Genomic DNA, 17,737 nt, shown 5'->3' with positions numbered 1-17,737 from the left:
CAGAGACCTGGAAATGAATAATGCACAATCTCTGTTTTAAGGACGTAAAACTTAAATAGAGGCAAATGCCAGGCCACTGAGACAGGATGTCTGAAATAGTATGCATCATAAATAACAGAGATCCTCCCTGATTTTGTGAAAGGGGATCCTGTTAATATGGATCCTGGACCACAGGAGACATTGCTACCATACATAGGAAATGACCCTATCTTAGAGATACTGTGATCCAGGACATCAGAGGCCAAAAATAAGAGGGCCTCAGATGAGTCTTCTATTTTCACAGAGGGGCCAAGAGACCAGTCCAAAATAGTCCTGGACCTTTGATCTGGAGTCATAAGCCACTGGTATCATCCTTAGGTGTGCTCATGTGACTGGACATATGCTGGGGAGGCTGGGTGGAGAAAGGACAAAATTTGTGCCCATGAAGACATTTTAAGCATTGAAAAGGAGGTAATGTTTTCAAAGGGCATCCAGTTGGAGACTGGTCTGAGCTGGCTGTCGTTTTATAACCTCTCAACACATGTGTGCAGTCAAGGCTGAATTTAAAACCTATACCGTGAACCTTAGGAAAATAAACCACATTAAACAAGCACAAATTGAAAATATTACACAAGAGATTTCACAGGAAATTGGTCCAAATTTAGCCTTGCTCTTTATGTATTTAAGCCTCTTATTCGTTGCTTAGAACTTTATATCAGGATTTTAATATGAGTCTGCTCTCCCCCCAACCGGTCCCCACCCCAGGTCACTTCCACAATGGCTCGCTTAGTTTTACAAAACTTATTATTTTTTTTTAACTCCCAAAGAATCCTGCTACCTTTGGCCTGCTCATTCAGTGCTCATTAACACATGTTCCAAAACAGTACACAATGACTCACGGCATCAATGGTGAGGTGAGGCTGAACTTACTCCCCCAAATCCACTGCAGGGCCACAGACAAGCCTCACTTCTCCCCTAAATGTGTGTGTGTAACCCAGTGTGAAGCGTTCTGCACTGGGCAGACTTCAACCCTCATTTTCCTTAAAACATGACAGCAATTAGGACAAATGTCACCAGCAACAGCCCATCTCAGCATCTCTCAGTCTCATTTAGAATTCTCTTGCGCTGCTTCCCTTTCTTCCATAGATTTATTTTGTTCTATTCTTGTATTATCTTTCTCTGAACCTCTTTAAGCCCCACCTCCACCCCACTTTCTGGAATGAAGTCAAGCAGAGATAAGTAAATGAACTATTTGGAATCCTACAATGTAACAATCCAACATTTACAATAACCTCAGAGTTACTGCAGACAAAGGCGTGCTATCTCGGTTCCCTCTTGGATGCAATGGCTGGCCCACTCTCTCTCCACCTAGCTTGGGTTTTCTGCCATCAGAAATGCTCATGGGATGCTGCCAGGACACTCCAGTCTGCAGCTCTTTGGAGTCAGGCAGTTGCCAGGTGGGAAAAGTGGTGCCAAACCAGAGGGTGTTTTTGTGGGACGGACACACATGCCCGGAGGCCATGCTGGGATGCCCCATTCTTTCCCACTTGTTGCTGCCAGCCAGAAAGCAACTGTTACTGGAGTTTGCTTTCAGATCATTTTTAGAAGACTTATTGAATTGAAGCTTGTTTTGTATTTAGATTTTTTTTTTTTTAATGACTCTGACACCTGAGATCCAAATGTCTCTCTTCTGCTCTTTACTATGCCAATGGAAAAGGCTTGCTGGTGGGTGTGATTAAATTAATCCTGATCCCTTCTCTTCTCTCTTGTAATTCTCTACTTCTCAAGGAAGTTATAAGGCTCCAGAAGAGTAGAATAAGCCATGCAGAGAGTTCAATGGTAGGACTTCAGCAGGGGAGGGGAAGGGCTGTCCAGAGGACTGGCAGAGACAGTTACCCTATTGCTTTGACTGGGACTAAACTACAGGGAGTTTCTTTAGAGTTGATATAGTCTGCTAATTCTTGTTTTAGAAAAATTAAAAGAATATCTCAGATCCCTCTGAGCTCCGAGCCAATTTGGGGAACTCTGCCTCCTCCCTTCTCCTCTGGTCTAGCAGTCATCGCCACACTCGTCCAGGGGTCTCTCAGTCGGAGTCTGAGCGAACACGTGTTTGGAAAATACCCAGGCAGCAGTCTCACTAGGGCAGGTGAGGACCACAGACCAACTCAGTGGTTTGGCTAGGAGAATTGCTTCAATTTTCTGGCTCATTAAAAATATTATTGGAATCAAGGTGACATAGTAATTTGATAAGCACATTAAGAAAGGGAAAACCTAGGATCATTTTGGATTCTAAAACCACAAAATTCTAAAGATATGAGAATTCAAAGTTACCATGGAGGATGCAGAAGCAAGAAGAGCCCTTTATACTCATTACACTGAGGGGGTAAACAAACTCTCCTGATCGCAAATATTATTTTCAAATATTTAAACCAGTATTAACCTACCTAACAAACTCCTACTCAGGACAGTCTCACCCAAATATGTCTACTTGCTCTTCATGCCCATCGTCGCCTCAGGCTCCCACTCTGGGTGGCCATCTCATGCTGCCCTTGGTCCCCAACAAAATTCTGGTGGTGGTGCTTTATTGGATTTCTCGGAGCATTAGGTTTCTGGGAGCACATAAATGCAAGGATTTTTCCTTTAAATCACTCAGAGTCTGGGAAGGAAGCAGCAGAGGATGCTTCAAAAAGAATTAGGAAAAGTTCACAGATCAAAAGAACAATGCTGCCACATACACTACTTCCTGTTTCAAAAGCATGGATAAGAGTGCCGCAGCTCAAACCCTGAGCAGTCAAGAAAATCAACACCAGCCTGCAGGCTGGAGGCTGCAGGGAATTAGGCTCCACCTAAAAGAAAGCTCTTGGTGATCAAGTTCAGGGTCTAAACACACACACACACACACACACACACACACACACACAAACGCACGCACACATACACACATGCGCACACACACACACAGAAACAAGGTACTCCCTGTACTATCCTTCTTAGATCCAGCCCTGGTGCCCTACCCTTCTATGTCCATACAGTAAGGTTGTTCAAGGTTGCTAGAATGACATTAGCTGCTAAGAACTTCTAGAAGGCTGAGTTTTAAGCCCCATACCTACATGCAATGCTGACCTTCCACTTCTTGAAAATAATAGGGCAAATAGCTTAATCTACAAAAATCCTGTATTTCAGCATCCAGCAGGTACTATGCCCAGAGTATGCATGGCTGAAGAAAAACCACAATCTCCCTTGTTCACCTCAGAGGGCATTTTATAGAGATGTGCAGGTCCCAGAAGATGCATCTCTACTAATCTTTGCTAAAATGTCCATGTGCCTCTGTTTGCTCTCGGTGGGCCTCTTTGTTCCCTTTCTATACAAATAGACTTAGGAGGATCCCAAACAGGCCCCAACAACAAGACAGACGCTCTCCAGAAAATAGAGGATTTTTTTTCTTACTCTTCAGTTTGCTTTTCATTCCTAATGTTTTTATCCCCACATCTGTTATAGTTCAATAAAAGGAGAATGGAGTGATAGATTTTTTTATCACAATTCTGTTGGCAAAGGAGACAGGCCCCCAATTACATGGAGACATGTGTATTAGTTTCCTAGGGCTGCAGTAACAAATTACCACAAACTGGGTGGTTTGAAAGCAACAGAAATTTATTCCGTCACAGTTTGGGAGGATAGAAGCCTGAGATCAAGGTGGCAGTAGAACTGGTTCCTTTTGGACACCCTGGGTGAGAATCTGTTCCTGCCTCTCTCCTCGTTTCTGGTGTTGCTGGCAATTCTGAGCACTCCTTGGCTTCCAGCTATATCACCCTGGTGTCTGCCTCCCTGCTCACGTGGCCTTCTCCCTGTCTATGAGTTCCTGCGTCTTCTTATGGCCTGCTTGTAAGTATACCTGGCATTGGATTTAGGGCACATCCAATGACATAAGCGTATGTAGGAGCCCAAAGAAATAGACGCCATCCAATCCAGTATGACCTCATCTTAACTTGGATCTAATCTGCAAAGACCCTATTTCCAAATCAGGTCACAGGCACCAGGGGTCAGGACTTGAACATTTCATCTGGGAAGACACAGTTCAAGCCATAACAACATATGCACAATTGTCAGAGACAGAAATAACTGAGTCTTGCCTATGAGATGAGGACCCATGGAGACCAGGAAGCAGGAAGAAGTAAGGGACTGTCCTAGGGTCTGGACACCGGGGAGGAGGCTTTATATTCCACTAGCCTACGGTGCAGGCTGGACCATGCAATAGGTGAGATTATGGAGAAAGAGAGGAAAACAGGGACCCTGGAGAACACAGAAAGAGTGGAGGGCTGCAGATTCAAGGTGTAGCTGAGGACGCCAACGATCTCAGCTCACAAAGGCTGCCACTCTGCCTCACCTGGGTCTCGGTACCTCCTATGTCCCTCCTGTGGTCATAAGTGTCAGTGTATCCTGTCTAAAAGAATGAATTGAATGCTATAGTGTCCTTTGTTTTGCATTTCTACCTTTTCCTAAAGTATTGAAATGTAGATTTCCATGAAATCTGTTTTCCCACTGACTCCTTATGTCCCGTTGCTGAAAGTTTTCATGTTTGCACGTGCAGGTGCGCACGTGCGCGCGCACACACACAGTCGCTTTAGAAACCACAGCTTACTTCTCTGACCTGATCAGCTTTCCACAAGGACCAGGGCATCACTTCTTCTCTAGGAAAGTAGCATTCACTACCTGAGAATTCACTTTTCCTTGTTTGTAGTAGATAGAAATCACCTACCTTTGTGATTTTCTATTTTCTTGCTATAGAACTCCGTGTTCAAAGAAAAACTTATGTAGAAACCCAAAGAAATTAATGAATATGGAACTTCTATGGTCCAGGGGGTGACCTGGGAGAAGGTATGTCCTGCCCACCTGGCTGATCTGTATACTCCTCCTCTGTCATCTTTGGCAATCCCTTAGAAAGCTCTGTGGAGCCTAGTTTAGTGGGTTCCAGATGCTTATATTCTAATAATTCATCTTAAGATTGCAGCATGTGGATATCACATTAAAATGTTATCTTTTTTTTAATCAGTCATTTTTGTAAACAAAATAATTTCTGTGCAACTGAGAAAACAATAGTTTTCATGGAGTTGTCATATGTCAGACAGTGTCCCACCTCTTCTCCCTTGGGGTCTGCCATCTAACCTGCCTTGAGTCTCTAGCATTATCCAGTTATGTCTGTCTGCTCCCCTAAAACTCACCACACACCTAATTTCAGAACAATTAACAAAATTTGCAAGTTATTTTCATGCTTGACTGGAGAAGAAGACCTCCAATTAAGTCAATTAATGGAGAGACAATGTTTTATAGACGAATCAGGCCCATCACCATAAAAACCAATACAACAATTAGACTTTGGAAAACTTCCAGCTTTCCAGCGAATTCCATCATGAGAACATGAAGGGTTAAATGCTTTCTATAGAAACACCTGAAAACTAAGCATTTCTTACCTTAAGACTAAAAGGGACTCAATACAACATATTTTTTTTATTTAAAAAGTCAAAATGAGTCAGGTTCAGTGGTGCATGCCTGTCATCCTAGTGACTTGGGAGGCTGAGGTGGGAGGATCACAGGTCCAAGGCCAGTCTTTGCAACTCACTAAGGTCCTAAGCAATCAGGGAGACCCTGTCTCAAAATAAAAAATAAAAAAAGTTGGGGACTTAGCTCAGTGGTATTGTGTTCCTGGGTTCAATCCCCAATACTGAAAGGGGGGAAACCAAATAAAAGTAAAATTAAGGACTGATAAAAACAATATACTCCGTCTGACTTTGTATAATGTGGTTTCCTGGGAAATACGAATTAAGGTTCCATTGTTATTAAACTCCATGCTGGTGGAAGCCATTTCCCTTGGCCATTCCCTATCCTTAAATTCCTAGAACAAATGAAAAATGAAAAAAACAGCAACACTACACTCCCATGAAATCTTACCTGAGGACGGGCTTTAATACTACAAGAAAGTACTGGATTTCTGTTTCTTTACAGCACTATTTGGTCATCTTTTATGAAAACCCAGATGGGATTGCTCCTTTGTAATACTTTACCACTAAACAGTTTTTCTATATGTAATATCCAGGGCCACAAATCCCTCGAAATTACTACAGTGCAACTTTCATTTGCTTCTCATTTGCACAGGGGCATTCACCCAAGGAAACTGCATTGCAAAGAGTAACAAAAGAAGTTGCTTTTGAACACCTAGATCAGACAGGACATTCTTCTGGCACATCCGTGGTAGGGTGTGACAAAGACTGCCCTTCTTGATTGACTCTTGGGTATTTATTACACAGGCATGTCACCTCTCTTGCTCCCAGGGAGGTCACCTTGGTCTTCCCTGACCCTGGCTAGGGAATCACAGTGCTTTGGACAGGAGGACAGACAAAGTGGCAGTGGAGACAAAGCTGACATTGGCTCAGTTGTGTAGGGTCTGAGATGCCAACTAGAGACTATTGGATTTTTAATTCCATTTGTGCTTCTGCTTCAGTAGTTTTAAGGAAACCTTCAGAGGGCCTGATCCAGCAGCCTAAGTGACAAACAAGAGCTGTGGGAGGAAGAGGTTAAGTAGAAGAGAGGCTTCAGCGCCCACAGGTCTCTGCCTGCGACTGGTACAGGCCTTGGCAAGGAACCAAGGAAGTCTCAGGAAAATCACGTCTAGAAGGACCTCTTGTCAGGCTCTTTTCTTTAGTGAGTCTTTTTGCCAGGGGCAACTTCTGCTGAGAACATCCTGCTGGTTAAGAACACCTGCCCACCCCTTCCCTGAGGTCCTTTAGGAGGCCTTGGGGGACATCCAGGGCCCAGTTATTCCAAAATGATAAATACAGCAAAGGGAGGAGGAAACAGACAGAAGCAGGACTGGCGGGCTTGTGTGCAAGGAGGCTGAACAAATCAGGAAAAAACACAGTGAGGGTGTCCCGTCTCCTCCCCTGGCTTGCCGTATGCCAGGGTCCCCCGTGCTCCCCCATGCTCCCCCGCTTTCCCCAGACCACTTCTGGCCTTGAGCCTCTCATGAAAGACCCATCTTATTATTTATTTTTCTGTTTTTAAGTCAAGAAACACAGTGGCCCGAAAGGAACTAACTTTCATCTCCAGACTTGAGAAGAGCCAAGAATTCAGATGTCCAATCAAAAAAGGGTTCCGTGTTCCAGGGGCTCATTCATTCACCCTGGTTCCATATCTGATGAACTTTTAATTCAATTTGAAGCTCAACGGGTAGGAAACCCAATGAAGTGAACCAAGAGAAGGACGTCGTCCAAACATGTTGAAGCACTTGTGGGTGACGGCTTGGTCCTTTGTGTTCCACGGCTCCTGTGAGAAGCCTCTGTCTCAGGCAGGCTCCAAACTGCCAACTCAATGAAGCAAATAATAATTATTCCTAATGGCAATAATAATTATGGAATGCAGTGGACCCAAAGGTTGGTTGTCTGTGGCCTTAGGTGAAGCAGCCAAAGTTTCACACACTCTTTGTAATCTCTCTCTGTCTCCCTCTCTCTCTCCTCTTTCTCCTTTTCTCTCTCCTTTTCCCAATCTCTCTCTCACACACACAGACACACACACACACATACACACACACACACACACACACACACACACACACGCCCAAAGGTATCTGGATGAACTCACTCTTCTGGTTTTCTACAAAGTATCTTACTACAGAGTTAAACAAATAGCAGCTATTCATACAAAGAAGGAGTTTGGGAGACACATCTGATAATTGACACCCAACACACACACACACACATACACACATACACACAAATTCTCATTTTTCTTTTAGTTAAAACTTTTCAACTTTCTCCAATTCCAGACTTAGAGACATGGTCAAATGGCAAATGTGAATAATTTGATGTACTATTCCTTTTTTTTTTTTTTCTATTAAATTTGGAAAGAAAGGAGAGAGGAGAGAAGTTCTGGGCTCTGGATGACTGTCACCCACCCCTGTCCAGATAAATCAGAATATCCTGGTAGATACTGAAGTCTCCTTGATGAAGCCCTGAGCCATGGCTAGTGCCACAGCCAATTTCCTGTGAAATCTTCACCTCTTCTCACAGGGAGGGGATCCATCTAAAGAGATGCCCCACCCTCCAGTCTAGGATTTGGCTGTCACACACTCTAGGACGTCAGCATCAGCACTTGAGTATCTCCCCACATGCCAATGATGTCAAGGTGTCAGAGAAATAAAAAGTAGCTCCTCCCGGGAACATAATCCATCAACCAACTGGTCATTTTCTAGATAATTAGGAATTGTTACCATTTTCTAAAAATTAAGCAAAGGGGCCAACATGAATCCTCTTGAGTTTTTTTTTTTTCTTTTAATCTTATTATGCTTGTCTATTACTGTGAGTTTTCTTTCTTTAAGTGCTTCTAAGGTCCTAGTCCTAGCATTTTATTGTCTTGTAAGGAGGAGAATATACAGGGACATTTGGGACATTCGGAAAAACCATGCTATACAGAATACACAGAGTACACCTGGAAAAATTCTCCAAGTGTTTTGAATAAGGTTATATGCATGCCAAAAGGCCTAAATTATGTTCCAGTAAAACAAAATATTATGAAATGTGTGTACATACACATACAATTTTCATTTGGGTGCACCTGGACTGTAAAATTCCTCAGTCACCTTTAACAGTGTACAGTTTAGTTTGGATATTTTAAATTCGTTCTTTCAATGTTTTAGAGAGGCCATGATTTGGAATATGCATCTATAAAGTTGCATTTTTGTTTAGTTTTGTCACTAAAAATATACCCTGGCTCAGTGCAGGATAGAGAAAGACTAAAAGTAGACTTTGATTCCACTGCATTCATTCATCCAAAAGTTCCCACTCCTACAACCCAAGCAACACTGGAGCAGAATCAGGCTGTATTCACTTACATTCTCTTTAACCTAGCATTTTACTGCTTATCTCTTCAGGTGCTCAATATGAGCAAGACTTCAGGGGAAAACGTGAGGAAGTGTCATGATAAGCAGAAATCCTTGAGAGTCTGCCAAATGCTTGGTCTCCTGACCCTCTAGAGAATCTGAGAAGAACACTCTGCATCTGACAAGTGTTCAATAGCTTGGTGAGTTGGGGATGGGTGTTTATTGTTCTGTTATCATTATGGTTATTCATATACAAAATGTTTATGGGTTCCATGGACTAAAAACAATCCACTGGATGTCAGCTATAAAGTGCAATGCAGTTGCCTGGTGAATTACCATATCCAAACCAAGATATGATGGGTATATAGTTATTCAGGAAGTCATTTCTAGCATTTTCAAGGTGTCTGGGGCCATCTGTTCTTTGCAAAGGTCTGTGACCCTGCGAAAGCAACCCAAGCACATTCCAGCTTGTCTCTACCCCTTGCCCACAAGGGTCCTATCATCTTGCAGGCTTTACTGGCCTAAGCATCAGCCAAAATGCACTTTGCCGAAGGGGGAAAACTGTAAAACTCCAAGTTCTTTTAAATGTGTCTGGTAGCATTATAAATGTTTATTACTCTACAGGAAATTTAAGTTGATATTTACCAAAAGTGCAACATACTTGGCAAATCGATTATTAGAATATCTGCTAAATGTGAATGCACCTGCCCTATGGAATTTCTTCTTTCAACAGCCCACATCAACCAAAAAGAGTTGTTGTCAGGACTGAGTCAGAACAAGAGGACACACTTCTAAGAGTCTGCATTAGAATTATTAAGGATTTGGGCTAGAGTAGATCACTTTAGACAATCTAGTTTCATTCTTTCTTTTCATAAGATGGAAAAATAGGGCCCAGCAAGGTCAAGGGGCCTGTTCAAACTTAGAGTTTATGAGTAGAGAGTCAGAGACACCATAGAGAGCTACTAATCCCTCTAGCAATGGCTTTGCACCACTTTGTTGAAACAGAATTTTATCAGAAAATAACTGAATCTATTTTTGGTGGAGGGGGTGGTGGTGCTGGATATTGAACCCAGGGCCTTGTGCATGCTAGGTCTTTTGGTGTGGATGTGAGGTGACCCCCAAAAGCTCACATGTGAGACAATGCAGAAGGTTCAGAGGAGAAATGATTGGGTTGTAAGAGTTTTAACCCAATCAGTGAAATAATCCCAGATGGGATTAATTGAAGTGGTAGGGTGTGGCTGGAGGAGGTGGGAATTGGGGTATGGCTATGGGGTATATAGTTTGTATCTGAAACATGGTCTCTCTCTCTCTCTCTCTCTCTCTCTCTCTCTCTCTCTCTCTCTCTCTCTCTCTCTCTCTCTCTCTGTCCTTCCTGATGATGTGAGCTGCTTTCCTCTGCCACATTCTTCTTCCATGATGTTCTGCCTCACCTCAAGCCCTGAGGAATGGAGCTAGGACCTCTAAAACCATGAGCCCTCAAATAAACCTTTTATCCTCTACAACTGTGCTAATGAGATTCTTTGAGTCACAGCAGTGAAATAGCTGACTAAAACACTAGGTAAGCTCTCTACCAACTGGGCTATGTCCCTAGCCCATAACTGAATCTTAATATCAAGAATTAAGAATTCCCCTTGCATCCAAATTGGATATTTATATGTTATTCTCATTCAACCTCAGGCAAAATATCCATAAAGTTTGTTTAATCTTTAACAAAATCCTCATTAGGAAGTATATAAAATTGATGATAGAGAAAAATCCATTTGGTCTAACAAATTAAAAATACATTTTGAACAACTATAATGCACCATTAAAAATGTGGAAAGAGAAAAAAATACATATGAAAGAACTTGTTGAATGAATTATCTTTTGGATTCCCAAATGCCCAATTATATGAAAATACTGTTCATGCAATGGGCAGCGTAGGCTATGTGGAAATCCCTACAACAGTGCTTCTCTCTTAACTTAGAACCTATTTGTTAATCGATTCAGACAAAAGTTATTTACACCTTATGAGTCAGATGATATTACAAAATTAAAAGTTCCAAATAATCTAAAACGTTTACTAAGACAAAGCCCTGCTCAATGGACATGTTCAGTCTCCAAAAAAATATCAAAGTAGTCTACCATTTCCGAAGGACCCACTCAGGTTTATCAAGCTTTATTTTTAACATCCAGAGCACTGCACACACTAGTTATTTCCCCTTGGGATTCTTCAATCAATGGTTAGACTTAGTCATGAGACTCTCTAAACATATGAGCCATATGGACCTGCTAGGTATTCATCCATGCTTTACGCCCTACAAACAGGAAATGCAGAACCAACCCTGATGGAGGGACTATGACAAATACAGAAAGTACAGTTACCATTGCATTTTACATTATGGGAGTATGTATACCCTCAAATCCAAATATTTAATTATTGGTACTTTATCCAATGTTTACCCATGGGAATATCCTAACAATATAAACTAAAGCCTCATATTTCTGGTCTGCCATAAGGTAACCCCAAAGATAAAAATGCCAAAAAATAGGACAATGGATTACATTTTCCCACAGAGTTGTATGGCAAAATCATCATCCAGGTCTCTTGGATCGAATTTGTTTTATATCTTTCACTGTTTAATGTATCTTTCTAGTTATATTGCCAAACAATAAGCCACTTTTAGCAAAATGAGAATAAAAGAACAATTGCTTGATGAGATTAATTTGAGAGAGGAAACCACACATAGTCATGGGCACATAACCCTGAGCCCCCAAAGAACTTAATCTTGCCAAGTCATTTTCAAAAATTAAATTTGTTATGAAAATCTTTAGCATTTTAGTGCTAAATAGGACAATGAAGATTTTCTGGTGATACCTCCCCAGTTTACAAGTGAGGAAGGAAATTTAAACCTGGGGAAGTCAAGGTCATTTGGACCCATGGGACAGTGTGGTTTAAGTGGTATGAGTTCTAGTTCTGGTTCTGGCCATTATTAGGATGATGTGGGGCAAGTCCCTTAATCTCCAAGACTCAGTTTACTCCACTATAAAATGGGTGTATTAATTCCACGTAACAGAAAAATGTCATGCGCTAAATCAGTAAATGATATAGGGAAATGTGCCTTGTAAACAAAGCAGCTGGAAAAAAGAAGACGTGACTATTGTTCCCCTAGGAGTTGACGCTAGAAGTTGGGCCTCTCTGGCTTCCTAGACCAGGGCCCTTTCTTCTGCTGTGGCCTGTTCTGATCATTCCCAGACTCTATTCTATTCTTGTCCCCTGGATCATGTAAACATATTCTGAAGCTCACATAATCTAGAGCTCCAACCAAACTCAGCTCCTGAAGGAAAACAAACCAAAAGAGAACATAAATTTGAGACAAAAAGGAAGCATTGAATGAGCATATTGGAGTTGGGACCAGGTGTGTTTATCAATTGGATAACCCTTCTAGGTATATGAAGGAAAACAGGCCCAGGGAGAATGAGACTTGGCCAAGACTACAGACCTTTTAGATGGCAAAGCCTAAACTGAAACCCTTGACCTCTGAACCCATGACCAATACTTTTCCATGACTCCCCTCTGCCCTGATGTGGTTTGGCTCTGAGCAAGTTCCTATTTTCCAGTCATAATGTCTCAATAGGCTGCACGTAAGAACAAATGTCTAGACTTGCTGTAGGCACAGACTGGACGATCCAGGGCTATTTACTCCAGAAACAGGATCTCGTCTGTGTCTATCTGTTCCAAAATAGGGTCAAAAGGCTCGCAGAGACACTTTTTTGGAAACTCCAGGAAATCTAAGCTAGGATTCTGCTTGCAAGATCCAGAAATGAAAGCTTCCTTGAAGAGAAGGTCACCAGCAGTCACTTATCCTGAGAGAAACTGGAATGAATGAATCCATTGCCCTGCACCTGGGCAATGGATAGGGGTCTTCCTGCAACCCAAGAAGACAAATGCAGAGCAACTGATCATTGGAGACAAGGATAGTCACTGCTCTGTGATGACTTCAGTTTTCTAACCCATGAGTGGACCTGTTTAGAAGGTCTTGAAAATCTAGTTCCACTCTAAGCCTCCATGGGCACAAGACATTCTCTGATCTCCAGGAGTACTGAGGAACGCCAATATATTTCTTCTGAAATATCAAAGCAGCTGTTGACAACTCAGTGTGCATCCACCTCTCCCTGACCACCCTGCAGGTGTGCAAATGTAAAGAAGCTCTTCCTGCTGCAATCACATGGACTGAGCATTAGCCAGCTCTTAAGCATGGATGGTTCTCTCCTCTCACACATTCTCACTTGTCTTCCATGACATAAGGTTGTCCTAGCCAGAAGCATGGAGAAAACTGGTGCTTTGAGGTCCAATAGACCTACTTCCAGAACTCTGCTGAACTCACAGCTAGGAATTTTTGACATCTTACTTCTCTTCTTGGAGCATAAAAGTGGAGTAAATAATGCCTACCTCTCTGAGCCACTGGAGAATACAGGAAGTCACATGAAAAGCCAGCTTAGGACCTAGCACACAGTAAGTATTGAATACATACCACTTTTCTTCCTTTTCTTCAGTATTAGTCTGTCAATCAAGGGATTTTCTATCAGCACAAGACATATCTATGAATGATCTTTGATTTTCTTTCCCAAGTAGCCCAGCCTTTCTGGGTGCTAGGTAAAGAGCTGAGGCAGCGAGACACAATACTTGCCTGAGAAATGAGAGGCAACAGCCAGATTTGGAGACAAGAGCAGGGGTGTTTTTTTCTGCTTCTTGGGACACCCAGCCACATGCTCCTGTGTTCTGGCTCTGCCCCCTTAATCTAGCCACAATACCATGTGGTGTTACAACTTTTGAATGTTAAGAAACATTATATTTCCTCAAGTATCAGTACTTAATGTTTCGTTCCACACATAAAACCCTGTGAGTGGAAGGCTGCTGGCCCCCTTGTCAGAGGTAATTTCTCAAGGCTCTGCATGGGATTTAACGGGAGCCATATGGTTAAGTCTGTCGACCCTCCCAGAAAGCATCCCCCCAAAGGGCCCTCATAAATGTTCTCAGGGCTGTGAAAGATCCAGCAACTTTCTAACAATAAAGCTATGTTCATAGCCGTGATATTCAGCAAAACACAAAGCAGGAAATAATGGCTTCTGGTCTGAATTACTCAAAGGGGCCTACAAGTTGTCCTAGCTAAGGACTGAGGAGCAGGACAGCCTGAGACCTGGCCCCCACCACCTCCAGCAGGAAAGGGTCCAGCCTGCCTGTCCCCAGCATTAGCCTGTGGTAGACAGTGGTGGTTTTAGTTGTGCTCAGTTTTAAGAAAACTTCACAGAGTTGCTCTGTTATTTAGATCTTTAAGCTGTGCCTTTCTGTGAATGCATCATTTACTGACCACTCTCCTTATTTATTTATTTTTCAGAGAAACAATGGCCTAAACCCTTCAAATCTATTAACATTCCTTCTTGATGTCACTTTGGGTGACATATCAACTCAGACAGCAATGACTCACAACCTTGCTTGATTGAAGAAATAGCACTGCTTTTGATGTCCTGAGGTGTAATAAGCTTTCCTTTTAATTACTATTAGAGGTTTTCTGTTTATTTGTTTGCTTTTCTTGGTCCTGTCCATGGAGACACCTCTGATATTTTGCCTGACATGTTGTGTCAGGGTTGCAGAGAGAAAGGGGATAAAGAATCACAGGGTGAGAGGAGGTATCACTTATAATGAGTAACAGCAACTTTTTATTTTTCCATAAAACAAGATTTGTTTCCATGATACTTTACATAAAATCAAAAAGAATTAATTAAAGCATAAAATACTTGACAGAAATTTCTAAGTATTAGATCCTTATGGCCTAAGTATAGCCCCATATAACCAAAGGTCTAAGAGCTAAATATCTTGTGGCCATTTATACAACAAAACTAGAATTGGTGTAAAATCAAGAGGGGATTTCATACATAAATAGCTTCATATATGCACATTTCCAAGTTTCCTGATATAGCTAGCTAATTCACTAGCTTAACTGGAATATTCCACATTTGTATGTTGATGTTAGATGCATAATACTTCCACTGTAAGCAATTACTGTCAAATAAGTCTCACCAATAAGCTAATGAACTAATGCATTTGTCTAATTCCCTACAGAGAATTAAAAAGCATGAAGAAAAGTTGTAGAACATTTTGGCAGTGCCTCCCATAACTGTCAGAGCTCTACACTGTCATCCATTCTTGTAGAACGCCACACTCCAGATTATCTTCATTGTACTCCCAAAGAATTACTGAGCACGAATTAAAAGACTCTTAGGAAAGCTGGGATCTATTAAGATTGTAGCCACCTTCTCAACTAATCATTGGCTCCTACAAAAATGTCTCATGTGATAAGAGCCCCAGAGACAGGGAAAGAGAGAGAGAGAGAATTTCCACTACCCTTACCTGCTCATCGCCATTTTTCCCAGGCTCTGCTGACTTGATCCTGAATTAATGAGCCTGTTACATGATATCTAATAAAAATGACTGGAGAGAGATACCATTTGGAATCTGCCACGTACTTGGTTCAAGGCTGAATTGATTTCATCTTTATTAACACATGCTTATTTTCTGTCTCTCTTGTCTCCACACAGCCCATGGCTCACTTTTTTCACCCCATCTGGGAAACTTATCTTCTAAAATTCTACCATCCATCAGCCAAAGACACTCTTCCCGACAGAGCGTCTGCCAGTTTGACTGAGCACAAGTAGTCACTAGTTTGGGGATGCCTCCCACACTCCCTAGAGCCATGTGTTTTTCTAGCCTGCCTAACCACACAAGTGCAATTTGGGATATTTATACTTACCTCCAGTTTCTATTGAGATAATAGCACTACTTTTACAGAATGGAGCACAGGGCATAGGAAAGGTAACTATGGGATGGGATAGGAGTCGCATATTTTATTTATCTACCTACTATTAACATTATTTCGTCCTTTTTTTTGCGTTTTCACTCATTTTAGTCTGCTCTGGCTCAATGCCTGCTCAAAAAGCATAAAAGTCAAATGATTCCAAGGATGTGTACGCTTTGACCCCAAAACTTTCCCTGGTAACTGGCACCACTTCCATTTTTCAGTCCTTTATGTTAATATCACTCCCAATGCATTTAAGCCTCTAAGCTTAAATTTTACAGCATACAAAGCGGAAGACAGAGAAGAGCAAAAGTAGGGTGGCCACAGAAGCCGAGCACTGGTGGAAGGCAAAGAAAGATGGGGATAAGGAGCCAGGCAGCCCCCCTCCCACAAAGTTCCAGTCATGAACACACCCGCTGGCCACAGCACAAGAGCAGTGTGCGAGGGCACAGGTGGGTCCCAGCCTCTCTGGCTGGATGCAGCTTACGCGCTGAGCCTGAATGAAGACTTTCATTGCTGTTTGCTGTTTTTGTTGGCCAGTAGCCATGGCAAACATTTGCAGGTGGCTTGGCCAGATTTTGACACTTAAATATTTGAGGTTGTGATAAAAATCAGAATATGACTACAATATGGTTCTGTGCAGCCACACACAAGTGCGCGCGTACACACACACACACACACACACACACAGAGAAGAATAAAAAAAGCTATCTGCAATTTCAAATGCTCATTTAAAGACAGAGTCTCCAGAGGGAACTCATGTTTTAAAATAAGTACTCATTTCCTCTTTGCTGAGAGAAATAAAAGAGTCAACCAACCCCAAATGTTACCACCTAGAGTTTCATACTGAACCCACTGGTGAGATGGGCTGGGCTGTTTCTCCATGAGCCCCCACGATCATCCGGGCAAGGTTTTGGATGGGTCACATGGAGAAAAATGGAAATGACAGGATGTGTGGGTTTGAATCAACATAGTAAGCCCAACAGGGAAGAATCTGAAGAAAAGAAATAGCCTCCCTCCAACTTGGCAATGAGACAGAGTCCTAAAAGTGACAATTATCTCCTAGAACACACCAGGAAAGATATACGACACCCCAAGATAGGGATGAAATGGGAAGAAGGAGTGCGTCAGGAGGTCACCCGTACCAGAGGGACACCCCCATCCATCCAGGCAGAGTGACACTGCCTACGAATGTCACCCAAATGTACAGTCCTGCGCCAGCTGGGTAAATGACTGACAGAGTCAACACCCATCTAAAAATTTAGTGCTAACCCTTAAAAGACTGTTTCATAAAAACCAGTGCTGTACTAACAATGGCGGAACACTAAGGGCCTCCAAGAGGGTGGTTGGTGAGGGCAGAGGCGGGCAGGCAGGAGAGCTCCAGGGGGGAAGGAATGCTGTAAAACTGCTAGTAAACTCCAGCACATTTTATGTTTTCTTTTTCCCCCTTGAAAGAAAAATAAAATAATTATAATTAGCTAGCCTAACTGTGAATTGTCTGCCCAGAGCCAGGCCCCCTAGAGGGCAGGTGTCCCTTGAGATTTGGATGCTGTTGTTAATCAATCGGTTCCATCCTTTCAGCACATAATGGGATCTTGCCTTAGATAATGGCAACATTATTCTCTCATAGTCATTGAGAAAAAAAAAAAAAAAAGAAATCTTTAATAGATATTTGCTCATTCAGCACTGACTTCTTTAAATAAAACCAAAGTTCCAAAAGGCCAGATTAATTTTCCCTTTCTTCAGTGGGAGACCAAATGTGTCCATGGCAAACTCATAGAAGGTTTCAGAACATATCCTGATATGCCCAGAAACATGAGTTCCAAGATACCCATTCTAGAGCATTCTGAGAGCGGTGAGCAGTGCTATCCCCCGTGCTCACTGTTAATCTGGGATCTACTACAACATTAAAAGAGTGGCAGAGACAGGGTGTCACAATGACAAATTGTGGGGAAACTTGTAAATGTTTTCAAAAATCACCATATCCAATAGTCAACAGAAAATTCAACCTGAACACTGATGCGTGTACCAACAGAGCAAGCTCCTCTTCCTG

The 17,737-nt window shown here is 42.2% G+C and overlaps 1 protein-coding gene across 2 annotated transcripts in view; it reads right to left on the bottom strand.

Annotated features, from left to right (window-relative positions):
• Nucleotides 1-17,737, bottom strand: part of Creb5 (cAMP responsive element binding protein 5) — a 387,517-nt gene that overhangs the window by 217,160 nt on the left and 152,620 nt on the right. The gene's annotated exons all lie outside the window — the stretch shown is intronic.

The sequence above is a fragment of the Sciurus carolinensis genome, chromosome 8 (genome assembly GCF_902686445.1).
Source record: "Sciurus carolinensis chromosome 8, mSciCar1.2, whole genome shotgun sequence".
Classification (NCBI taxonomy): domain Eukaryota; kingdom Metazoa; phylum Chordata; class Mammalia; order Rodentia; family Sciuridae; genus Sciurus; species Sciurus carolinensis.
Note: the sequence above shows the minus strand (reverse complement) of the source record. Positions and strands in the feature narration are given on the sequence as shown.